This window comes from Phascolarctos cinereus, unplaced genomic scaffold (genome assembly GCF_003287225.1).
Source record: "Phascolarctos cinereus isolate Bilbo 61053 unplaced genomic scaffold, phaCin_HiC Scaffold_3;HRSCAF=262, whole genome shotgun sequence".
In the NCBI taxonomy this organism is placed as follows: Eukaryota; Metazoa; Chordata; class Mammalia; order Diprotodontia; family Phascolarctidae; genus Phascolarctos; species Phascolarctos cinereus.
Genome location: NW_027555736.1, coordinates 126885187 through 126911495, shown reverse-complemented (window position 1 = coordinate 126911495; position 26309 = coordinate 126885187). Strand labels below are relative to the sequence as shown.

The window sequence follows — 26309 nt, the reverse complement described above, 5'->3', positions numbered from 1 at the left end:
CAGAGGATTGGAGTTCTTGGTCACCAGTGTGACCTTTTGGCAAGCCACTGTCCCTAGGTGGGCCTCAGCATCCTAATCTGCAAAATAAAGGTGTTGAGATGATCTTTCCAGCTCTAAAGCTAGGATTCTGTATTAATAGCGTTCTATTGAGCTTTACTTTACAGACCTAATTTAAACTCGCAAGTTCCTTTCTCCCAATCCTACAGCTTGATAGCTATCAATAACCTAATAACTCTGGCATTATTAAAAGTCCTTTTTCCAAACCCACCCTAAAATTCTATTAGAATTAGGTATTTAAATTTCAGTGCTAGTTAAGCTATCAATTTACCATGTGGCCCTGAAGTTATTTAAAAGTCTGTCTGTGAAGGGGATAATAATAACAGCTCCCCTTAATTCATTGCTTCAATAAGGAAGTATTAGGAAACCAAACTACATTTAGGGATTCTTTATAGAATGCTAAATCCTAGTACCACTTTCTTCTAAATTTCTCTAATTACACAGAATATTAGCATTCGAGTAGAATGAATAGTATTGGAAGAGGAAGAGAAAACACCCTTAAAAGTCACAGAGAAGCCTATGTGTAAAACATGGATTTGTTCAAGACAAAAGAATATAAAAAGAGAAGTAAACGCTAATGGTGCCGATTCAAATAGTGGCTGGTACAAGAACTGTAGCCTTTCTCATGTTTGGCTGCTTTGGGATATATAGCCACAATCACATATGTTAGAGGGTGGGTAGCCCAGGGCTCATCCTCTCAGTTTAACTAGTTACATTTTACTTGTGCCTTTCTAATTGTTTATATCAAATAAAAAGACTCTGGAAACATAGGAGATTTAGGAACCAACCCTGTGGTATAAATGCTGAAGAGGGATGCTAAAAATACCAGCCTAATTCTATAGGTTCACATATGTAGGTGAGCAATATTTCTGGAACAATTGTTCATAGCTCCAGTAGATAGCTATGGGTTCTCTCCAGCAATAGCATCAAACTCAAATAAAAATAGGGGTTACTAATTCATACCTAAGGATCCCAGGGGATCACATATTGACTTAGTTTCTATACTCTGTTTTGTTTTGTTAAGTATGTCCTAATAATATTTTAGTTTAATTCAGACTGGGAATGTCATAGGTGACAAGAGGCCATGTTTACGTCTCTGCATTCAGCTTATGGCACTGGCCATATTTACTTTCAACTTTTTAATCCTTCCTTTCTTCCTGAGCAATGTTCTTGCTCAAAGTAGCTGCTAAGTTTGTGTTTAATTAAATTGTTACCGAGGTCCTGTGTAGTGTAATGAAACATCTACAACTGAAAAGCACAAAAGAATAAATAATTACACTCATCTTAAAGAATCACAAGGTAATTAACAGACCACCTAGTTAAAACACTTAATTTGACAGATACAGAAATTGGGGCCCAGATAGGTTAAGTGATTTTTCCCAAGGTGACACTAGTATTAAGTGACAAAGTTAGGATTTGAACTGAGGTCCAAAGCCAATACTGTTTCCACATACCATATCATACTAGTGGTTAAAGGGCCAACTTTGGAATCAGGAAGACCAAGGTTCAAATGTTACCCCTGACACATTGGCTGTGTGAATTTTAGCATGTCAGTTGCCTTATCTTGCAAGGCTCTAATCAATTCTCTGAAAGAATAAATTGCAGCTGAGTTCTAAATCTTCATCAGTGGAGTGTGTTTCCACACAAGGAGCCCCCTACATTGTTGAAATCACAATCCAGATCTGTCAAAAAAAATTGTTTTAAAAAAGGAGTCTGGGGCAGGCAGCTAGGTAGTTCAAGGGATAGAGCACTGGCTCTGGAATTGGGAGGACTTGAGTTTAAATCCAGCCTCAGAAGCTTGACACTTCCTAGCTGTGCGACCCTGGGCAAGTCACTTAACTCCAATTGCCTCGCAAAACAAACAAACAAACAAACAAAAAAAGGAGTGTACTTACTTTGGTAACTGAATTCAAAATTAGTTTCCTTAGCATCTATGTGTAACACATTGCATTTTGTGCCAGGTAGAGACAAAAATGGGTCAAATGCAGTTTCTAAGTTTTATTGGAAGTAGAGGACAAATAAAGTACAATATAATATTACAGCTTCACATTATGCATATTAATAAAGTTATTATAAGACTTTATCGGTCTTGAACTCAGTTATCCATTAATTTCATCTGTCTGGAAACAGCCAAAAACCAAAAAATAAGCATCAAAAATTTTAAAACAAACATGATAATAATCCTCTGAACAAAAAAGATGATATCATAAAATCTATACAGTAAAGATTTCCTTGGGAGAAGTCTGCTGGGCCCTGACTCTGAGCCTATTTTCTCTCATTTTACACAGATTTCTACAAACCTTCATTTTCTGGTTTCTCAGGATACAGAAAAATAGAAGAGAGAGCAAAAATCTAGAGACAGACACTGAAGTTACAGATGAAAGCTGGTGAGGAAACAAGGGGAAAAAAACAATTTTAAAAATAGACCAAAAACCCAACAGTCTAATATCATTTAGAGTAGGAACAAACATCTCTACATATCTCAATATCTCCCAAGGGCATGATAATAATAGACAGTAACATAACTGATTCTCAGAGATGACCCTGAGTCATCAAGAAAAGGCTCAAAAATGTTCAATATACTCTGTTTAAGGAGGCAAGAAAGTTTATTTTAGGAAGATTTCCATTCAAATTGGTTAAAATGTTTTGCAACATTTATGCTTACAAGGATAAACCATAAGGTATCTGGAAGAGAGCTCTGTAGAATGATTTCTTCCCTAAGGTTCCAAATAGATAAGATTTGATTGTATAAAATGTGTATTTTTATTAATGCTGTACTTATTGAAAATAGACCCTTTGGATTTCAAACTACACTCATCATCTTAAAAATAATTGACACTGAGTTATGCTTAATAACATAGTGCCGTCCACTTTTCCTCATAACAGATAATATTCACACTAAAATTGCTAGCATGTTTTGCCTAGCTTGCTATTTTCAGGCCTTTCCATAACCATTTCAATACATAAGTATAAAAATAAAAATGCATTATTCCTCCTCTCCCCCTTCTCCTTAATGCTACCGTTGGCTTCTGAATGATTTTATTTGCAGATTTTTTTTTAGCTCAGATCACTTAATATGAAAGACCCACTCAGAGCCAACAAAAAGAGAAAAAAGAAAAAAAAAAGCAACAACTCCCAGTTCCCATTGCTAAGTCATAAATCCACTTAGAAACATTTTGTTTTACAAGTAATTTCAAGGCATTGATCCTTTTGGGAGTCCAGTGATTTGCCTTAACGTATTTTTTTTAAATAAACTTAGCATCATGCAAAACAAACAAACCACACACACATATAAAATACATGGTTCACAAGCTTCCACACCAACTCTGAAAGTATTTTCACAATGTGAAATTTTAAATAGCTTCAGGATCACAGGGGAAGAATGGAATACATCCTTCACAGCCAGTGCAGTGCAGCAACTAAACCACTGAGGTTCATTATTTCATTATAGGCTTAATAAGTTTGGTCTTTAGGTCACATGAACTATAGAAATATAGAAATATACACATATACATATATGCACATGGGTATATATATAGTATGCATGTAAATGCATGTACATATGTATATATGTGCATACAGACAAAAAAGTGTAAGAGGAAGGAAACATTTATTAAGCACCTACTATATGCCAGGCACTGTGCTAAGTGCTTTACAAACACAATCACATTTAATCTTCACAACTCTGGGAGATAGCTGCCATTATTATCCCCATTTAATAGTTGAGGAAACTAAGGCAGGTAGAGGTTAAGTGACTTGCCCAAGGTAATACATTAAGTAAGTGTCTGAAGCTAGATCTGAAATCAGGTCTTCCTGAGCTCAGACCTCGGGTCCAGCGCTCTATCCACTCTGCCACCTAATTGCCTCTTGCACATAGAAGGATGTATAAATTTGATTCTGGAAAACTCATGGCATTGTAACCCCTTTATGAGTGCCCATTGTAACAATCTATGAGTTAGGTTTGTTGTTTAGTCATTTCAATTATGTCTGACTCTTCGTGACCCTATTTGGGTTTTTTTTGGCAAAGGCATTGAAGTGGTTTGCCAATTCTTTTTCCAGCTTATTTTACAGATGAGGAAACTGAGGCAAATAGGGTTAAGTAACTTGCCCAGGGTCACAGGGCTAGTAAGTGTCTAAGGCTGGATTTAAACTTATGAAGATGACTCTTCCTGACTTCAGGACCTGCACTCTATCTATTGTGCCACCTAGCTGTCCCTATAACTTAGTAGATAAATTCTCATAGTATTTCCTAAAGAACAAAGAAGTTATGTGACTTACCCAAAAGCAAACATCTAAAAAAATATTAGTCAGGATTTGAACCTAGCTCATCTAGATGCCAAATACAATACTCAGTTATATCACTCTGCTTCTGCTTTATGTGTCCATGTGTTTCAATAATATAGACCTATCCATATCCTATGTATTGCACAGGCATGCGTATATGTAAGAATTGCATGTGTTCACAAGAACATACAAAAAGACACTATACATATATAAAGCAGAGAGAAAAACTCAGAATTCAAATCTGAAATAGATGTAAAAATGTGTGATATCAGTGAGCTAATATGTACATAGCAACTAAAGGCTAACAAGGGTCATTACACAACAAATAAACCATGACATAGAGCTACTGCACATAAGAGATAACGTGAGAAATTCTGTATTTCGGCCATCACCCGTATCTGACATTAAGGAAGAGAAACTTGTAGGAAAAAGTCTTGCATACTGGTCTCTATGATTAGTAGTAGGTTTTGCACTATAATCACAACAGAACAGAATTATTGTCTCTTACCTCCATCAAAATTAACATTTAACAGTAAAATTTGCAATAAGAATCTGCTCAATTTTAAACCAAACTAAATCTAAATTCAACAGAAATTTCTTTCTGTTTGACATATTGATTTCCTAAGGGTACCAATTCTGGAAAAACAGATCATCTGAATGTAATAGTTTGCCCCAGGGAGACTTTAGCAAAGTTGAAGGTAGGGAGGTGGCAAATGACTGAAATGCAAAGAAAGGTCTGAAGAAATAAAATAAACTTTCCACTCCTTCGAAAGAACCAGAGTTTTGAATAGCTCAATTGCGAGTGAAAAAGTCAATGAACCAATGAACTTGGCTGTAAGGCAGAGACTAGCCATCTTAACCTTGACCCTAGCCACTCAGTATAATTGCCCTGAATTAGGTGTACCACCCTAATCCAGGAAGTCCACAGTGATGGAGACTAGTGTTGAACTAAAAGGAAGGGAAGTTAAATCTATTATATCTATTGTCTAGAGGTGAAAAACTCAAGAGCTAATGCCCTGAAAGCATGTAAGAGGAAAGGCTGTTGCCAATCCTAGACTAAACACAATGGCCCTAGCAAAAAGCCCACAGTAGCACTTGTTGAGAAGAGCACTGAAATACTATACCTAAATAGGGTACAGTAGTACCCAGCCAAGCGAGATTTCAGCTGGCCTTCCAAGGGTAAATCTAGAGAATCCAGCACATGAAGCCATCTAATAGAGCCAGTGTGCCTTGAGAAGAGCCTAGTAGCCTAGTGGCTCAGTCCAGCAGCAGCTGTACAGGGAGTGACAGTGGTCTGCCCAGCCCAGTCCAGCAGCAAGTGGCATACCTACATCAGAAGCAGCTGTACCTAATTATTGAATGACTTGTCTGGCCCAGTCTAACAGCAAATTAATCCATCCAACCAAGACATGGGAAGCTTCCATGAGTAAACTCAAGTGAATTCAGTGAATTCTCTGCCTGATGGAGACACTGTATCGACACTATATCCTTGGAGGAGTCAGCCTGGCTATAGAGTTGCTATAAATATTTTTATACAAATAGGTCCTTTTCCCCTTTTTGTATGTCTTTGGGACATAGACTTAGCTGCATCAAAGGTATATTTTTATAATAGATTCTGCTCCAGCCCCTTCTTTTATCTGGTGTGTATTACTCTGCTCCAAATGCATTTCTTATAAACAACAAATTTTAGAATTATGTTTTTTAATCCATTCTACTATCCACTTCCATTTTATGAGTTCATCCCCTTCACATTTATAGTTATGATAATTAATTATTTCCCTCCATGCTATTTTCTCTTGTTTATGCCCCCTCTTTCTTACCCCCCACCCTTTCCCTCCTCACAAGTGTTTTTCCTTCTGATCACTGCTTTCCCCAATATAACATCCCTTTTATCAGTCTCCCCTCTCCCTTCTATTATCCCTGTCCCTTTTTTATTTCCTTGTAGGGTAAGATAGATTTCTGTATCCAGCTGAATGCGTATGTTATCCTCTCTGAGTCAATTTTGATAAGAGTAATGTTTAAGCTTTGCCCACCCCCCTATGCCCCCCCTTCCCCTCCATCATAATAACTTACATGCATCTTTTATGTGGGACAATTTACCCCATTCAATCTCCCTCCTCCTTCTTCCAGTGCAATTATCTTTCTCACACCCTTTTTTTTTTTTTGGGTGGAGGGTATTATCCCATCAAAGTCTCTTTACATCTAAACCCTCTGTCTACATATACTCCTTCTAACTGCTCTTATAATAATAAAATTCTTAAGAATTACAAATGTTATCTTGTCATATAGAAATATAAATAGTTTAACCTTATTGAATTCCTTTTTTCTCTTTCTTGTTTACTTTTTTATCTTTTTACATTTCCCTTGACTCTTGTATTTGGAGGTCATTTTTTTTTAATTCAACTCTGGTCTTTTAATTAGGAATGCTTGAAAGTCCTTTATTTTGTTAAATATCCATTATTTTCCCTGAAAGATTATATTCAGTTTTGCTGGGTAGGTGATTCTTGGTTGTAATCCTAACTCCTTTGTCTTTCAATATAGCATATCCCAAGTCCTCCAGTTCTTTAATGGGGAAGCTACCAAATCCTGTGTAATCATGACTGTAGCTTCATGATATTTCTATTGTTTCTTTTTGGCTGCTTGCAATACTTTATAATTGATCTGTGAGCTCTGGAATTTGGCTATGATGTTCTTGAGAGTTTTAATTTTGGAATTTCTTTCAGGCAGTGATCAGTGGATTGTTTCAATTTCTATTTTGCCCTCTGGTTCTAATATATCAAGGTCATTTTCTTTGACAATTTCTTGAGAGATATTGTCCAGGGTTGTTGTTGTTGTTGTTTTCCATGGCTTTCTGGTAGTCCAAAAATACTTATATTATCTCTCCTGGATCTATTTTCTAAGGTCAGTTGTTTTTCCAGAGAGAAATTTCACATTTTCTTCTATTTTTTAAAGCTTTTTTGATTTTGTTTTATTGTATCTTAATGTCTCATAGAGTCATTATTTCCACTTGTTCAATTATAATTTTTGAGAAATTATTTTCTTCAGTGAGCTTTTGTGTTTTCTTTTCCATTTGAACAATTCTAATTTTTAGGAAGTTATTTTCCTTGGTAAATTTTTGTATATCTTTTCCTATGCTATTGACTTTTTTTCATAATTTTCTTATATTACTGTAATTTCTTTTTCTAATTTTCTACTTCTCTAATTTGCTTTTTAAAATCCTTTTTAAGCACTTTCAGGAATTCTTTTTCAGCCTGAGACCAAATTACACTTTTCTTTGAGGCTTCACATGTAGCCATTTTGACACCATTGTTCTCTTCTAAATTTATGTCTTGATCTCCTCCATCACCATAATAACTTTCTATAGTCAAGCTCTTTTTTTTTGGCTCATTTTTATTTTTTTCTGCCTTTTAACTTGATATTTTTGTGTGAGATTGAGGCTCTGGTCCTGCACTGTCCCCAGCTTTTTGTTGTTGTTGTTGTTCCCAGCTTTTTGAGCTGGGGTTTGGGTCTTATGCTTACTTTCTCTGGAGGGTAGGCTTCCCTTTTGGCTTGTACTGGGGGAGGGGCCTCCTTGTTGGCCTCCCCTGGGTATGGGGTTTAGCAGCTGGCCTGCTCCAGGGGTGGGGCCTGGCTGCTGGGTTGCTATGGTAACAGCATCTTCCTGGTGGCTGGCCCTGGAGGAGGGATCTTGTTGCAGGTCTGCCCCAGAGGTAGGGGCCCTACTGCTGGGTTGCTGTGGAAACAGGGCCTCTCTGCTGGCAGGCCCTAGAGGAGTAATTTTGTTGCTTACCTGCCCAGGGGGTGGGGCTTCACTACTGACCAGCAATGGGCTCAAGGTCTCCCGGATGGCCTGTGCTGGGGGGGGGGTAGCTAGTGTGGGCCCTTGCTGTGTTGTACAGACTACTCACTTGCCTGGGGAACTCCTGGCTTACAGGAGGACAGAACCTCTCTTATGGATTGCCCCAGGCCTTGCTGGAGGCCCCCTGTTGTGAGGCTGGCTGCTGCTCTTGGACCTAGTTCCCCTCCCACCCCAGTGAGACAAACCTTTTCTGCCAGGCTGGTAATCTGCTTCCCTGATCCTAGATCAATTCTGAGGCAGTTTTCTAGTTTTTTGCAGTAGAATTTGGGAGGTCTTCAAAGGTTCCTTCCTCATTCTTGGCACCAGAAGTCCCAATTCTATTTTAAAGTCAATATTAAAATTCAATTTTAGCTACCTCCACTTTCATACAAATCTGTAGTTTAAATGTCATCATACTTTTTCTGTTCTGAGGTACCAAAATTAGGTAATTAGAATTGTGCTTCTGTCTTTGCTTAGTTGCTCATTCTTCCTGTCTCTCTGTCTCTCTGTCTATTTCTCTGTCTCTGTCTCTCTCTCTGTCTCTCTCTATTTTTCTCTCTCTCCCTCTCTGTCTTTGCCTCTGTTTCTGTCTTTCTCTCTCTCCCTTTTCCTCTCCTTCTCCCTCTCCCTCTCTCTCTCCCCCAAGATGAGAGTTAATCGATTGGAAAGAAAATGCATGTGCTTAAACAACCACAGCACAGTTTACACTGCTGTATATGCTTTCCATTAATCAAGTGTTTTTTTTTGTCTTTTTACTCATTCTCAGGGCAGAAGCCTATATGCTTGTTTCTGTTTTTAGCACCTTTTTCTGTAAGTACACAAAATTATTCAAACACTGTAAGCATTACAAAACAACTAAAATCTGTGGTTGAAAGATCATATTGTAAGAAGAGAAAGCTCCTATTTCCGGCAGGTGTCTCAACACGTTCTGACTACCTAAGAGTATGAAGGACTAATACATCTTCTACAAACAGCTTAAAAAGGTAATATGAAATGAGGGTGTTTACATAGGAAATTAATTTAAGAAGGGGTCATTCCATTTCTGACCTTTCCAAAAAGGCTAATGTAATTGAAAAGGAAATATTACCAAGAATCACAAAACATAGGAGTCATTTTCAACTTGGATTTTGTACAATTGTGAATCTAAGACATCTTCAAAGATATTCTTGTTGAGAATATCTAACTACTAGGCTCCAGTTCTTCAGTCCAAGGGTCCTAGAGCAGAAGAAATATATGAGACTCTGCACTTGAAGAGCATGGGAAGAGAGACAGTGGTCAAACCTCAGACAAATTAATTTTCCTATAAGTCACTTTGCTCAGTGATTCCTTTTACTATCATTATAATCAATACTGACAGACCAGAAACTGAAATAAATGTACAGAACTTAAAACACACTTTTAATATAATCAGCTCCTTAATTATTAAAAAATTTATGCTATATTGACACTCAGTCCTGTTGGATACAAAATAGATAAATTAAATAAGGAAAGCTGACTTCTTTGAAGGTCACAATAAAGTGAAGTAAACATGGAAAGCCAATTGTCAGTGCCCTACCCCAAGTGCACTTTCCCTTCCAGTAATCCTTTCCAAAACAGACCAACTACTTATCTAATCATCTTCACAAAAAAATAGCCAGTAAGTTGATAACAGATATCTCATATGACCAAAACATAAAGGCCCATATGACTAATTCCAATATCCTCAGCCATTTGCTGTACTTTCTTTTTCCATTAATGTTTGCTGTTGTTCAGTCATTTTTCAGTAGCATCTGACTCTTCGTGATCTCATTTTGGAGTTTTCTCTGGAAAGATGTTGGAATGGTTTGCCATTTCATTCTTTAGCTCGTTTTACAGATGGGGAAACTTGGGCAAACAAGGTTAAGTGACTTGCCCAGGGTCACACAGCTAATAAATGTCAAAGGCCAGATTTGAAGTCAGGAAGATGAGTCTTCTGACTCCAGCCTAGAACTCTATACATTGCACCAACTAGCTGCCATTACTAATGTTTGGTGGGGGTCTCTGATATTTCAAAACTGCAATTACCTTCCACCAACAACTGCGGAATAAATTGAGAAAAGCATTAACAGGGAATTAATGTGTGAGGACTTCCTCTTCCTCTCTGCTTCTTCCCCAAGCCTGAGGTTTGAATGAGCCAAATGAGAATGACCAAAAGTGAATTCAGGCCAGCTGAGAACAGTCATTATAACCTTCCTGCTTTCAAATTAAAGTTAAAATATATGATTAAATAGATACTTTGTGAAGTATGGATTTTTTGAAGACTGGAATAAAAACTTAACTTGTGATTTCAGCAGAATAGGGAACTTCTGGGTGAGGAAAACTCACTCCACCCATGCATATCAGTACCTTCTCTGCAAGGAACAGTCTTAGAGTTGCTTAGAGAACTGAGAAGTCAAATGACTTGCCCAGGGTCATAGAGTCAATCAATTAACCAACATTTATTAAGCACCTACTATGTGCCAAGCACTGTGCCAGTATAGCTAATGAGTATGACTTGAATCCAGGTTTGTTTTTTGGCGATGCAATTGGAGTTAAGTGACTTGCCCAGAGTCACACAGCTAAAAAGTGTTATGTGTCTGAGGCTGGATTTGAACTCAGGTCCTCCTGACTCCAGGGCTGGCACTCTAAAACCCAGGTTTCCTTGACTTTAGGACAATTCTCCATTTGTTAAGCCATAGGTACCTTCTTTGAAGACTAAGCCTACCAATAATTTTCTTTGCACCCACAAGTTCTTAGCACAGTGACTGGCAGATAGCATGTATTTAATAAATGCTGACTGACTAATCCTCTTTATGTCAATATTCCCCAAAAAGTTACCCAATATCAAAGATGTCATTTGTATTTAAAATGCTTGATGAGGACATTTCTTGAATGAAATGGAGTTTGCCAGTTTTAAAACAATCTTGCTTTTTTTTAAGGCATTTTTTATCTTCCCTATATTTTGATCATATCCATGTCCATCTCAATTTTATTAAATGAACTTTAATATATAACTGTTTAAGTGTACAGTTGCCCCATTCTAACCTTTTCTAATTTTCTTGGAATGCTCATTTAATGTTTAACAGAGAATGTCAACTGTAAAATTAGGTGGCAAGAATTAATAGCAGCTTGATAGCACACTTTCACTCTAGGCTAAAATGTTGCAAATAAGATCTTAACATGGAGTAATTACTAAACAAGATTAAACAGTCATGACTTCTAACATTTCATTACAATTAGAATGAATTCCCCAAAGGTCATGAAATGTATTTAGTGTGATAGCAGTGTCCGAAAATTTTTAGTGCGGTTTTCTGTTTTTAAAAGTTCAAAACCTTTCTAAGACTTTTGGGAGATACATCCCTATTCAATAAATTCCAGTGACTCCTGTTACCTCCAGGTTCATTGGCATGACATTGAAGGCTCTTCACAACTTTGACCCCTCCCTTTCTCTCCAGTTTTCTTGCACCATACTCCCTTCTACATATCCTGTAATCCAGTTGCACTGGCTTCTTTTTTCTTTCCACAAGAAACTCCATCTCCAGGCGGAGCCAAGATGGCGGAGTGAAAGCAGTGACTTGCTTAAGCTCTCACCCAAACCCCTTCAAATGCTCATAAAAAATGGCTCTAAACAAATTCTGAAGCAGCAGAACCCACAAAAAGACAGAGTGAAACAAATTTCCAGCCGAAGACAACCAGGATGATTGAAAAGAAAGGTGTATCGTGCCGGGCTGGGAGCACAGCGCAGCGCGGGCTTAGGCACGCAGGCTGCAGCGAACCTGGAGCAGGCCTCAGAGGAGTGAATCAGGAGCAGCTGTGAAGATTTCCCGACTCCTCAATCCACTAATACCAAAGACAACTTAGAACGTCAGTGGGAAAAGTCTATTTCTGTCGGTGCTGAAAAAGGAAGGCAGGGTCTCAGCTCCATTCTCCAAGAGCATGGCCCTGGGGGCTTCCAGCCCACAGAATGAGGGGGAATCCAGTGGCTGATCAGAGAGGGACTGCAGGGATCTCTTTGCCAGGGCTGAGGCAGGAATCTCTTGCTTTGCCCATGTTTGGATCTGGGTCACAGTTCTGGGTGGCGGTGCTGGGGTGAGGAGGACCACTGGTGAGGTGGAGCTTGTAGTGGCTGTGGACAGGAACCCCTCCTCATAGTTACAGGACAGAAAGGAATACTTGTGGTCACAGGCCAGGAAAGGAAAACACCTCCCTTATCATACCACCTTGGAAGAACTAGAAATTTACAGGTCCCTACAAGTATCTCTGAAAACAGCTGTACAAACCCCTGAAGCTTGGGACAGTACATTCTCCACATTGGAAGCAGACTCTTACCTTAACAAAGAGTTTAATACTCAAGTAATTGGCCGAGATCAGGAGCAAGCAGCAAAAAGAGTCAGACTATATTATCTTACTTTGGTGAAAAAGAAGATCAAAATATACAACCAGAAGAAGACAACAAAGTCAAAGCTCCTACATCCAAAGCCTCCAAGAAAAATATGAATCAGTCCCAGGCCTTGGAAGAGCTCAAAAGGGATTTTGAGAAGCAAGTAAGGGAAGTAGAGGAAAAACTGGGAAGAGAAATGAGAGTGATGCAAGAAAATCATGAAAAACAAGTCAACAGCTTGCTAAAGGAGACCCAAAAAAATACTGAAGAAATAACACCTTAAAAAATAGCCTAACCCAAATGGCAAAAGAGGTCCAAAAAGCCAATGAGGAGAAGAATGCCCTAAAAAGAAAAATTGGCCAAATGGAAAAGGAAGTCCAAAAGATTACTGAAGAAAATACTTCCTTAAAAATTAGAATAGAGCAATTGGAAGCTAGTGACTTTATGAGAAATCAAGACACTGTAAAACAAATCCAAAAGAATGAAAAATTAGAAAACAATGTGAAATATCTCATTGGAAAAACAACTGACCTGGAAAATAGATCCAGGAGAGAGAATTTAAAAATTATTGGACTATCTGAAAGCCATGATCAAAAAAAGAGCCTAGACATCATCTTTCAAGAAATTATCAAGGAAAACTGCCCTGATATAGTAGAACCAGAGGGCAAAATAGAAATTGAAAGAATCCACAGATCTCCTCCTGAAAGAGATCCCCAAAGGAAAACTCCTAGGAATATATAGCCAAATTCCAGAGTTCCCAGGTCAAGGAGAAAATATTACAAGCTGCCAGAAGAAACAATTCAAGTACTGTGGAAACACAATCAGGATAACACAAGATTTAGCAGCTTCTACATTAAAGGACGCAGGGCATGGAATATAATATTCTGGAGGGCAAAGGAGATAGGATTACAACCAAGAATCACCTACCCAGCAAAACTGAGTATAATCCTTCAGGGGAAAAAATGGTCATTCAGTGAAATAGAGGACTTTCAAGCATTCCTGATGAAAAGACCAGAGCTGAATAGAAAATTTGACTTTCAAATACAGGACTCAAGTGGAACATGAAGAGGTAAACAGGAAAGAGAAATCATAAGAGACTTATTAAGATTGAACTGTTTACATTCCTGCATGGAAAGATGATATTTATAACTCATGAGACCTTTGTCAGTATTAGGGTAGTTGGAGGGAAAAAATTATGTATAGATAGATAGATAGATAGATAGATAGATAGATAGATAGATAGATAGAGCACAGGGTGAGTTGAAGATTAAGGGGTCATATCTGGAGAATAAAATTAAGGGATGAGGAGGATTATACTCGGAGAAGAAGAAAGGGGAGGTAGAATGGGGTAAATTATCTCACAAAAAAAACAGAAAAGAAAAGTCTCTTACAGTGGAGGGAAATGGGGGAAGGTGAGAGGGAATGAGTGAATCTTATTCTCATAGGATTTGGCTTAAGGAGGGAATAACATACACATTCAATTGGGTATGGAAATCTGTCTTACCCTACAGGAAAATAGGGGGAGAAGGGGACAAGAGAGCAGGGGGATGATAGAGAGGAGGGCAGATTGGGAAAAGGGGTAATCAGAAGTAAATACTTCTGAGGAGGACAGGGTCAAAAGAAAGAATAGAATAAATGGGAGGGCAGATAGGATTAAGGAAATAGAGTTAGTTTTTCACAACATGTCTACTATGGACATGTTTTGCATAACTGCACATGCACAACCTATATTGAGTTGCTTGCCTTTTCAATGAGTGTAGGTGGGGAGGGAGGAAGAGAGAAAATTTGAAACCCAAAGTTTTAAAAACATATGTTTAAAAAAATGTTTTCACATGCTACCGGGAAACAAGAAATACAGGAAATGGGGTACAGAAGTCTATCCTGCCCTACAGGAAAATAGAAGGGGAAGGGGATAAGAGAAGGGGAGAGAAGAAAAGAGGACAGACTAGGGGAAGGGATATTCAGAATGCATGCCATCTTGGGGTGGGAGGGGGTGAGAGGGGTGAGAATTTGGAACTGAAAAACTTGTGGAAATGAATGTTGAAAACTACAGATAAATAAATTTATATTAAAAAAAAAAACTCCATCTCCAGACTGTGTATTTTCATAGTCGGTTGCCCACACCTGCAATATTCTCCCTCACCCCCACCTCCTAATTTCCTTGGCCTCCTTAAAGGCTTAATGTTTCAGCTAAAAACCATCTTCTATAAGAAATGTTTCCTGATCTTCTATACTCCTAGGACATTCCCCCTATTTATTATCTCCAATTCGTATTGTCTATATCGTGTCTGAAAATAGTTATTTTTATGTTGTCTCTCCCCCTTTAGATTGTGAACTACTTGAAAGTGAGAATGGTCCTCTGTCTTTCTTTACACCCTCAGCACTTAGCATAATGCCTGTCATGTAGTCGACACTTAATAAAGGCACACTCACTGAATGATGATGCTAAATTGTTGTTGTTTTTCACTCTTTTCATTCATGTCCAATTCTTCATCACCTCATTTAGGTTTGTTTTTTTTTGTTTGTTTGTTTGTTTGGCAGAGATACTGGAGCGGTTTGCCATTGTCTTCTCCAGTTCATTTTACAGATGAGGAAACCGAGGAAAACAGGGTTAAATGACTTTTCCAGGGTCATATAGCTAGTAAGTGTCTGAGGCCGGATTTGAACTCAGGTCTTCCTGACTCCAGGCCTGGTACTCTATCCACTGTACCACCTACATACCGATGACTCTAAATACTACTTTCTTGTGCTGGGTAAGGGGTCCTAGTTGGGCAACATCAGAAGTATCAAATATAGGAACTAGGTACCCTTCCCACAAGGAATAATTGGGAAAAGGAACAAAACGAAAATGGCCTCAGGCTAGCCAAATCCTTGTTGTCTTTCTAAAGCTCAGTGAAGACCCCCACTTAGAATAAATGAGAGGGCAGAATAGGATTAAGGAAAATCAGCCTTCTCTGATTACAACTTCCCAAAGGGCTCTCTGTCTACATTGAATAACTATGACACAATGCATTGCTATGGACACACAACCAACTTCAGCTTTTAGTTCTATCTTTAGAACTTTGTATTAAGTTTTTAGTCTTCATATTCCTTTAATTAGCATTTTATTAACTATTTAACTAAATACTAATATTTAGTATTCCTTTAAAAAGGAAGGATGGAAATTCAGAAAACTGAACAGAGCTTTCATAGCCCACTAACTACTGAACTTGATCTGCTTTAGAAAATCTTCCCTGCCTACTAAAACATTTGTCATTATTTAAAAATATGCCTCTATTCAGTTTTTGAAATGCTGTTTTGATCATTTGGATCCTTTTTTTCTTTTCTGTGGAAATAATAAACTATTATTTTTTTAATTATATCTCGTTTTTAAATCATTTTCATACGCAAATATAATCTCTCTTAAAAAAAAAAGAACAATTCAGCAAAACCAGCCATCAGCAAAGTCTGTGTACACAACACATGGTTTCCCACCTCTGCAAAAGAGGTAAGGGAATTTTGCTTACTCTTCTCCAAGGCCAAATCAGCTTTCTTTCTTTGAATCTCTGGTCAATGGAAGGAAACACCAGGCAAAGCAAGAGTGTCTGCACTCTACAGACTTGCCCAGTGCATGATCAAAAAGGCCTTTCAAGGTTCACCTCAGTAAATGTGTGTTTCCCTCCTTTCCATTCAATAAATTAAGTAAGATAAAGTTACAGGAGGGAAATAACTGGCCTCTTACTGTAGTAAACTTATTGGAATAACAAGTTTGATGGCTGTTGGTAAAGGTGCATTAGGACTGTATCTGGGGCATCAGATTTCAGTTATAATGAGGCTTAACTATGTCCTCCCACTTTTGATTGACTGACACTTCAGACTCAGAGACTTTCTTCCAGATCCTAAGATCTGAGGACTGTTTCAGTCCTATGTTTTGTGAGAAAGACAGAAAATATCTCAGAATTAAAGAGCTAGACCATTATAGCTCTTTTAGCTTATAGAATGGAGGCAATCTGCTGAATGTTATTAGTTGCCTTCTTAGTTGAAATTGTTAACCAATACTTGCATTTGGTTTGAGGAAAAACATCACCCAAAGATAACATCAGCTATACAAGACCCTCAAGACATCTTGGATATATATGTGTGTATGTCTATGTGTGTGTGTGTGTGTGTGTGTGTGTGCGCGTGTGTGTGTGTGTGTGTGTGTGTGTGTGTGTGTGTGTGTGTATATATATATATATATATATATATATATATATATATATATATGTATGTGAGCCTGTGTGTATATATACATAACATATAAATTCCAGAGTTTGCTCTATTGTTATACCAAGGCTGATGAGTATTAGATTAAAAAAACCTAGCATCTCATGGTCAAGTTTCACCTGTGCCTCATACTGGCTGTGTGATATCTTGGAAAAGTCACCTTCAGTGCCCCAGGCTACTGGCTAACACTAGAAGTTGTAGAATAGTTACTGATTTGTACTGGTAGACCCAGTTCCCCCATAGGGAAGCTCCCTATCATCAATGAAATCACAACTACACCCACACCCACAACAGGCATCCATGTGTTTTTGTTTGGGCCTTGACATGCCAATACATTTTTACTTGCAGGAGAAAATATGTTATTTTAAAACCAAACTGCAGTCTATATCTCATGTGAACAAACTATTGTCTAGTGTCTACTTAAATGATTTCTTGGCTTGCTCCATGGATTCTTTTGGAGAGTAATGTTATTGGATCACCTGGGTCAGGTGAAGGACAACTTTATCAAAGCAACCAGTCACATTTACTCATGATCACACATGGCTGGAAATGTCACAAAAGGAATATATCAATCGATCAATGCAGACAATGCCTACGCCTAATATATATTATATATATAGTATGTGTATGTATGTATATATATGTGTGTGTGCCACTGTGTGCTTGTACATCTCTTACTTGTGTGTCTGAGTGTCTCTCTGTGCCTGCCTATGTCTCTTTCTTTACCTGTCTCTCTCAGTTTGTCTGTCTCTGTCTGCCCCCTCCCCACTCCCCACCTGTCTTGTATAGTTCAAAATAATCTGCATTTTCTAAGGATTAACTTCTGCACTCAGGCTTAAGAGTACAGTACAACAACCTCAGAGAGTACTGTTTTATCTTAGAGCTAGAAAGAGCAAGGAGATAGGGTCCCTACTTGATGAAGGTGGCCTTGGCCAAATTGGGACTAGAAACCAAGTCTTTTGACTTGTAGTTCAGGGCTGTTTGCTCTATGTTATGCTGCCTCCGAAGAAAAATAGATGGATAATCATACTGCTTAAGAAAGCCAGAATTATTTTCGACAGATTAAAAAGTATTTTCCTCACTATGCTTTTTGAACAGATAGGCCATTGAAATTGCTTTTAATTTTAAGAAGTAAAAACACCCAATAGTTATTTCAATGTATTTAGTAAGAGCTTTCTTCCACTGGGAGAAAAAAAAATTATGACTCAAACAGCACATATTGACACAGAACACGGAGTAAAAACAATAATCTCAAAACTCTAGTAATCAGGGAGTTGAATATAAATTTTTTAAATTATCTAAAACAGAAGTCTGGGAGATGGGGAGGAACAAGTTAATGAAGGAAATATCTCAAAAACCAATTTGTTATTAATGACGAGAACCACACCCTACCTGCAAAGTCTCTTTTTTTTCCCCTCACACATAAATAGTTTATGTTGTTTAAAGGCAACTGACTGTGTACTTTCTTCACATTTGCTGTGTTGTTGTTTTTATTTTTTTTTCAGATCAATCCCGTAAACTGCTAATGTACCACATTTCTGGATAACTCCACTCCCTCCCTTACTGCTCTGCAAATGACAGAGTTAGACTAGATAATCTCTACAGCTCCATTCAGTCCAAAGTTTCAATGCCTCTATGAGTTGGTGAAGCCAGGTATTTGTGTGCCAGCTCACATGGGATTGAGGAAGGTGAAGAAAATGTCAGAGAAATGTTACTTGTTTAAACAGGTCTGAAATCCTGAGGATACCCACTGCCGAGATCTCCTGAATGACTCAAAATACTAAAACATATAAGGAAGTGAGTGAAAGGATCAAAAAGCAAGCAAGGTTAAAGAGAATGAGTGTTTTATAAAGAAGGAGGCTGTTTTTTGGTGGAAGAATCATTCAAATATTCTGTTCCCATAAATGAAATGGTAAATGTGAGTAAAATGTTACTTGCAGGATAATCAAAATGTAGATTTCATTGAAACCTGTCATCTTGACAACAAGTTATATGAACAGTCCCAAAAATTTAGGTTTCTGTGGTTCAAGTGAGACATTGTTCTTTGCTAATAAGCTTTCAATTCACATAATTTGGAGACTCTTTATATAAAATATGGACATGATTGAAAATTCCCCCAAATGGGAAATTTACCAAAGATTATTTTATGATCTCTTATTCCACTTATTCTTCCCCCTTCACCAAAAATAATGCTATTACTCTCTTAATTTCTTAGTTTTAGGTAACATTTTCACAACATTTACAGAAGTAGTGTTAAGGGAATACCAATTCAAGAAATTTATTAGATGATTATTAATTAAGTACATGTAATATGATTAATTCAGAAGCAGAGACTTTTAGCATTTAGAGTTAGCACATAAAATTTAGAGCTGGAAGGGTCATTGGTGCCTGCACATGGTCATACAAGTAGTAAGTGGTCAAATCAGGATCCCCACCCTGATTTATGCAATTTATTTTTGAAACTAAATATGGGATATTATATTTGTCCATGCTATATTTTACTTTGTTAGCTTGGACATGCAGTGTTTCCTTATTTCCAGTTTTTAACTGGTCAATCAATAAGCATTTATTAAGCTGCTACATGTCCGGTACTGTTTCTAGGCCTTGGAGATAACAAAAATAAATAAATGAATAAACAAACAAATGAATGAATGAATAAATAAATAATAATTAAATAAATAAGTAAATAAAAAAAATAAATGGTTGAATAAATAAAGAAAGAAAGAAAAGTTCACTGCCTTCAAGGGACATACAATCTAGGTAGGAAAAATAAGTTAAAATAGACCTATTTGTTACATCAAATCATGTGATGACCCCTTTACTTTCTAGAAAAGTGACTCTTAAAATCTGTTTCACCCACAATAATAAAGCTCTTTCATTAATTTGGTTTTCTATGTCTCGGCTCTGTGTGTTTGCACAAGCCACCCCCTATGCCTGGAATGGGTTTCCCTTCTCCTCAGAATTTTTTTTTCTCTTTTCAAGGCTCAAGTAAGGTATAACCTTCTCCAGGTTAATCTTCCTTACCCTCTCCCCTGCCTCTAAGTATTAGAGCTTTCACCTGCCTCACTATTCTCGGTAGTCTAGTTGTACACATATGATGTCCCCCAAATAGACTCTAAACTTCTTGAGGGCAGGAATGCTTGCAGTTTTGTCATTAAACCCTTAGTTCCAGGGACAGTATCATGACAAGTTTCAGTTGAAATAAGAAATTCTGCCTTGCACATATGAATTTATGCTTGCTACTGAGTTATGGGATGCAATATTTATGTAGTTTATTAAAGAGAAATGATGAGCAGACTATAAAAATAAATAGGTGACATGAAAACAAATTAGTAAGACACGAAACAGATTGTATATTGCATTACAATATGGTATGATTTACATTCCTATCACACATTTACACTCAATTTTTACATTCTATTTTTGAATTTTAATGGATATGCCGCTAACATTGTTATATTGACTGTGTTAGTTACTAATCATTTTCATTCAGACCAATTAAAGTGTCCAAAGCCCCAGTGGAAATTTTACAGTGGCACTAGAAGAGAATTCCGAGACCTGTACTAAAGCAGAAAGTAAGTGGATATTTTCTCCCTTTGTGATTCAGAAAGGTGGGCAAATTGTATCATCCTTCAGAGTCAGAAGGAAAGAATCTGACTGGTTCATGGATTCTCTTCTTGGAAGCAGGCTTTCCCCTCTGTCTAAACTAAAATTACCTATGATGGTCAAAATAGACTTTTCTAAAGAATGAGGGCTACAATTAAGAACAAAATTCACATTCATTGGTAATGTATGATATTAACATTATTGGTGCCTAACATTATTGGTATCATCACTAATGAGTTAACAGATTTACTGAATATAATATTAGTCATGAAAACTCATAGGGTATCATTATTCTAGAGAGACTTATGACTTAACTGCCACAAATCAAAAAACTCAGTTCTTCTATGGAAATGGAAAAGGTCAAAGATGTGGAAGAAGCATTAGATTAAAAATCTGGATAGTGGGGCATTAGTCCTCTCTGAGACACTTATGGTGCTAAGGCCCTCTCTAGACCTCAAATTACTCACTAAATGATTTCCAAAGTTGATTTTAGGTAGAACACTTATTATTCTGTTATCTGTGATTCTGGCATTCAAATTAAACTGTAAAAAACTTCCCAGAGGACAGGTTATTGAGCTCTTACCAGCAGCATGATTCAAGAGTACCCAAAATAATGATGGAGAGGGAAGAATTGTGCTGATCCAAGTCAAGGAAATGTCCCATAATAAGAAGAGTCAGACCTATGGTTGGCATGTATACCTTCTCTTTCTCTTACCTTATTATATGCCCAACATTGGCTTTCTCTGTTCAAAATATAAGGCATTTAGAAAAATAGATTTTTTTTGGAAGGTAGTTGGAAGGAGGCTAAGAAGTTATCTATTGAAAACTCATTTTCAGTGGAAACCAAGGCTCAGAAAAATGACGTGACTGACCAAAGCAGAGAGAGTGGATTAGTAGTAGAGCTAGAAACAGAATTAGGCCGTCTGACAGTTCTTCCACTTGGTGTCTTGAAGACAAGGTTTCCTTCTTATTATGCTTATCACTCTTTGATCTTTCTGAACAGCTCCACTATTCCATCCGTGTCCTTATAAAACGTTTTTTAATTTAAAGTAACATTTTCAGAAAAAATTCTTTTCCAGAAAGGTTTTCAAGTTCTCTAACAAATTGTTCTGTGTGTCATTTATTTTATAGTCAAATGAAAATGCTAGAAACTAGCACTAAATTTGATCCAGGCAGAATATCCAATTCAATATATCTGGCAGATATGAAACCATATTTATCGAACTATCTAAAACCTCCATTTTAGAATGTAACCACATGCAATGATTAGGAAGTTGTAAAGAAATACCCTACTTCCATTAGAAAAAATTCTTTGGAATTCTTAAAGGTTACTGTCTTTTCCCATTCTATAGCGAATAATGAACTTTATCAAGGAGATTATATCCACTAAAAACAACTTACAGGTCAAGCCATTAAAGTTCATTTACTTAAACCATAAATTTAATAAATTCTGGATTTTTTCCCACTTTATTTTACTATTTCTGGCCTTTCCCCACCAAACAAGGCATAGGACACATTTGAAAAATATCTAATCAAAATTCTGCCAATAAATATTAAGTTACATATATTTTAAGATAATGAACTTTATTTCATAGGAATGAAAACTAATTATTACAAAAATATCACTGTTTAGAAAATCTGCCTGCAATGTCACTAACTGCAGTTTTCTAGTTCCATTTTGGACCCTTCTGAGACCTTGTAGAAATATGACAAACAATGCTATCTTTCAAATTTGCCATTTACTTTCTTATTCAAGGTAAGAACTTACATTCCAAGGGTTGCTTAGGTCTATGATACACAGTTGGAGAAACCATCCAACTAGTCTATCAACACTACCAACATTACCATTTTAAACAATCATTACAGATGGACAATGAACAGGAACCAGAATTCAATAGAAAGAAAAGAGGAGAGGGCTAGATTGTATTTTTTAAATTGTACAAAATTTGTAACAACCCAAAGCTTCCCCACTAAAGAAAGGCCCATCTTTTCAAGTAATGTGTGACCAGAAAAGGTAAGCCAGTGGGAAAAACCAGTGGACAGCCCACATGCTCTTTTGCAACACAGTGTGAAATCAGGAGTACACTAAGTGAAACTCCTGTGGAGGATTTACAGGAAATGTATTGACAAGAGTTATACAAAGTGAGAAGGCATGAACAGATTATAGCCTGCAACACAGGGTTTGCTCCGCCCACTAGAAAAAGAATAGGATTAAAGAATAAAAAACCTATTAGTTTATCCCTATCAGGTAAGAGTGCATTTTATTGATATGGGAACAACACACACAGAGGCTTGTAACCCCATAAAATACTGTTCCTTAACATTTTATTATATGCTTTGAATTTGATAAATGTTTATTATCTCCTTAGAATTTGGTGTTTCCACAACATAGCCTTCAAACTCTGTAAAAGATGTCATATCTCAATGTTTAAGCACTTGAAAACAGATTAAAAAGCTTTCCAGGCAGCTTACTAAATATCCATTTGACGATTACTTTTGCACACATACAAATTAATTTTTAAAACAACTTTGTACTTCAGTGTCAAAGAAGACAAACACTAAGAGTTGCCTAGTGTCAGATTTTTAAAGTCTCACTAGTGTAACCAAAACAAACGCTCTGGGGAGAACTAAAAGTCAAATCAAGAGAAAACCGGTTTGCAATTCTGCGTATTCCTAAGCAGGTTTAATAGGAGAGAGAGTTTTAAATACTCCACTATGACTACGCTAAATATTACTTCCTGTACATGCTTTAAATGGCTAGATCTTCACACCTCTAAGACTTCCTCTAAACTTCATTTAGACAAGATAAAATACCAATTGTGAAAATTCGAGTGATTTAAAGTTCGATAATGCACGATTTGGTTAGCAAACATGAATGTTGCTTGGAGTGGTAACTACAGTCATTTTAACCTTTACCAAGTCTGCCTCAATACATGGTTTATAGTTTTCCTGAGAGTCTGAACAGAGGAAGTATGTAATTTGCGTAATAGTGTTTTCTACTTACATGTTTCTAAACAAACGAATCTCCCAAGGACAGAACTACTCAAAGTGAATTCACCATGTCTGCGCTTGGGGGAAGCCTCAAAGCCATTGAATCTGGGTTAATAATCTAACCACACAGTAGGAGAAAGAGGTTTTTACAGTGTCTCGGTCCCTAACGCTCAATGCGGACTCAGTTTGCATCCTTTTAAATGAGCCAAAGGAGGTCCTTCCTGAAGACAACTCTCTTCCCGCAGTTTACCTGGTTTAGCCCAGATTCAACAGTCCAATGTCCTCGTCTAACTCTCACTTACACCTATTCTGTGTGAGATTACCTTGCCAGTCAGTGCTTCCTGTCCTAAAAGCGCTTCAGGCAACCTGCAGCCACAGAGCTCCAACGGAGCTGCATCCCAAAGGGGCGAGTCCCCCTCTCCCATCACCAACTTTCTCCCCATTCCCGCTACGAAGCCGGGAATCAGTCTCCCATCCAGTCCCCACACCGATAGAGATCCGAGGGAGTACAAAGTGCCTTACCTGCCCAATGTCAGCGTTCACCAGGAGCCCAGCAGAGCCAAGGGCTCCAGCCCCCGGTGAAGGGCGCTCAGTTTGCCGCGCCAGCCGCGCAACCTGGTCGGAAAGCTCCGCGCTCAGCTCACCTGCTCGCGTCGCACTGGCGGCTGGGGCCGTTGCCGCTCATGCACGGAGAGAGCTTGCCAAGGTTCTCCCCCAGGGACTCGGGCTGCCGGGCGGGAGGGGCGAAAGGGGCGGCCGCGGAGCAGGCATCACGAGCAACAGCTGCAACTTCCCAGCACTCACACATGCACACACACACACTCACTCACTCACACGCGAGCAGTCTCTTAAAGGGAAACAGTCCTGCCCAAGAACTTTAAATTGCCTCCGACCAAAAAGACGGAAGCGTGTTGGCTAGTCTACCATACTCTCAGGTACCTGGATTGTCATGGAGCGAGCAGGAAGAGAGAATATTTCAGGCTCGTTACGTCTGGATCGGCTCACGGGAATAAATACCTGAAAAATCTGACATTATATGTGCTGTTATTTTGTTTTGTTTTTGTAATCCTGGCACCTTGTGCAGGGTAGGCACACTCAATAAATGTTTGTTGAATTAGAAGCTTTCAACAATGTATCACATAAACAATTAAATTTTGTAGGCCTTTCATTTATAACGCTTCAGATATTCGCTAGAAGACTTAATGAATAGAATTCTGGACTTGGAACTAGGCAGATCTGAATTCAAATACTGCCTAAGACGGTGTGTGACCCTGAACAAGTCATTTAAAGGAGAACCAGAATTGAAGCAGACCTGGAGAAACCAAGCAAATTTTTGTGTTAATCGACAGGCCTGGTTCTTTTAGGCTTAAGTTTCCTTCTCTGTAAAAATGTAATAATACCTGCCTGATGTGAGGTTCAAGTGAGATAATGAATATGAAGTGTAAATGCTAGTTAGCATCATTTATTTATTTATGTATTTTCACACATCTCTATAGAAAAACATTACAGGAACATCTTTCACTGACTAAAACCTGAAGGACAGCAAGGTTTAATCACAGAATCATAGGTTTAGAGCTGGAAGGGTCCTGTGACAGGATGTAGTACAACCAACCTCTTTATTTTACAAGATGAGGAAACTGAAACTCAGAGATGTTAAGTGACTTACCCAAGCCACACAAGTAGGAAAGCAGCAGGACGGGGATTGAAACCAAAGTCCTCTGAACCCAGAACCAATGATGCAATTGTCATCCCATGCTGCTCGCCATGTATTTCACTGTTTTAACTCTCTTCATCCCTGTAGTCCTTCCTCCTTTATTCCTTCCTCCTTCTGCTCTTTTCCTCCCCTCCCCATCACAAAATATTTACTGAGTGGACAGCAATTCAGAGTAATGTTAAGAAAGTGACTAAAATGTTCATATTCTTTGACTCAGTTCCCACTGCTAGTTAGGTCAGAGGCAGAAAAGTTTCATATGCACCAAGATACTCATAGCAGAAAGCTGGATACAAAAGGGATAGACATTGGGGAATGGCTGAATAAATCTTGGTTCGTGGATAAATAGAATGTTACTATTTCATAAGAAAAAAATGACTATGAAGAATTCAGATAACATAGGGAACACATATGAAATGATTCAAAGTGAAGTAAAAGGAACCAGGTAAACAATATATAGAAAACCAAAACCTGTATATATAGAGAGAGGGAGAAGTTAGGAGTATGGGAGGGAATGTTGTTAGAGGAAGATCTAATTCCCTTTTTTGCAGAAGTGGGGAATACTGAATACATTGCCAAAGTCAAATTATGCTTCCATTACTTTACCGAACTGATTTCCTCCCTCTTTCTTTTTTAATCTTTCATACAAGGCTGGCTCTCTGGGTAGTAGGGGGGGATGTGTTTGGAAATGAATGTAATATAAAAATGAAAGGTATCAATAAAATGTGTTTAAGTATTTATTGAGTACCTGCAATGGATCAAAGTAGATGACTTCAAAGATTTTGTCTACTTCAGCAATTCTATGACTGTGTGCTCAGTATTGAGCTAGGAGAGCATATTACCTAGCACAAGTATGTCTCTTCTTTCAAAAGTTGAGCATGTAGTTGGAGAGAGAGTAAAGAATGAAAGTGTTGCAGAGGGAATATAAGTAATTATTTTAAATGTCAGTAGAGGAAAAATAGAGTGGTTTAGAAAAAGTGTGGGGAATATGGAGAATAACATTCTGTAGAACACGAGGGTTAGTTTCTTGGAAGAGAAGAATCTTGACTAAGGCCTCAATTAATGGGTAGGACTTATATAGGTAAAGAGGAGAAAAAATTTATTTCCACGGAGAGCACTGTGGATTTGTAAGACAATGGACTGACTAGAGTTGAAAGTTTCTGTTGGAGGTATAGTGGGAAATAATGTTGAAAAACTAA

At 37.7% G+C, this 26309-nt stretch overlaps 1 protein-coding gene across 4 annotated transcripts in view; it reads right to left on the bottom strand.

Annotated features, from left to right (window-relative positions):
- Window positions 1-24217, bottom strand: part of MCTP2 (multiple C2 and transmembrane domain containing 2) — a 285321-nt gene extending 261104 nt beyond the window's left edge. For 3 of the 4 annotated variants that reach the window (XM_020964224.2, XM_020964238.2, XM_078151161.1), the window contains exon 1: window positions 23922-24216. The gene's annotated coding sequence lies outside the window, so the exon portion shown is untranslated. Of the gene's footprint in view, window positions 1-23921 lie in introns of all 4 variants that reach the window. The other variant, XM_078151162.1, reaches the window with a different exon arrangement.
- Between the last annotated feature and the right edge of the window lie 2092 nt (window positions 24218-26309).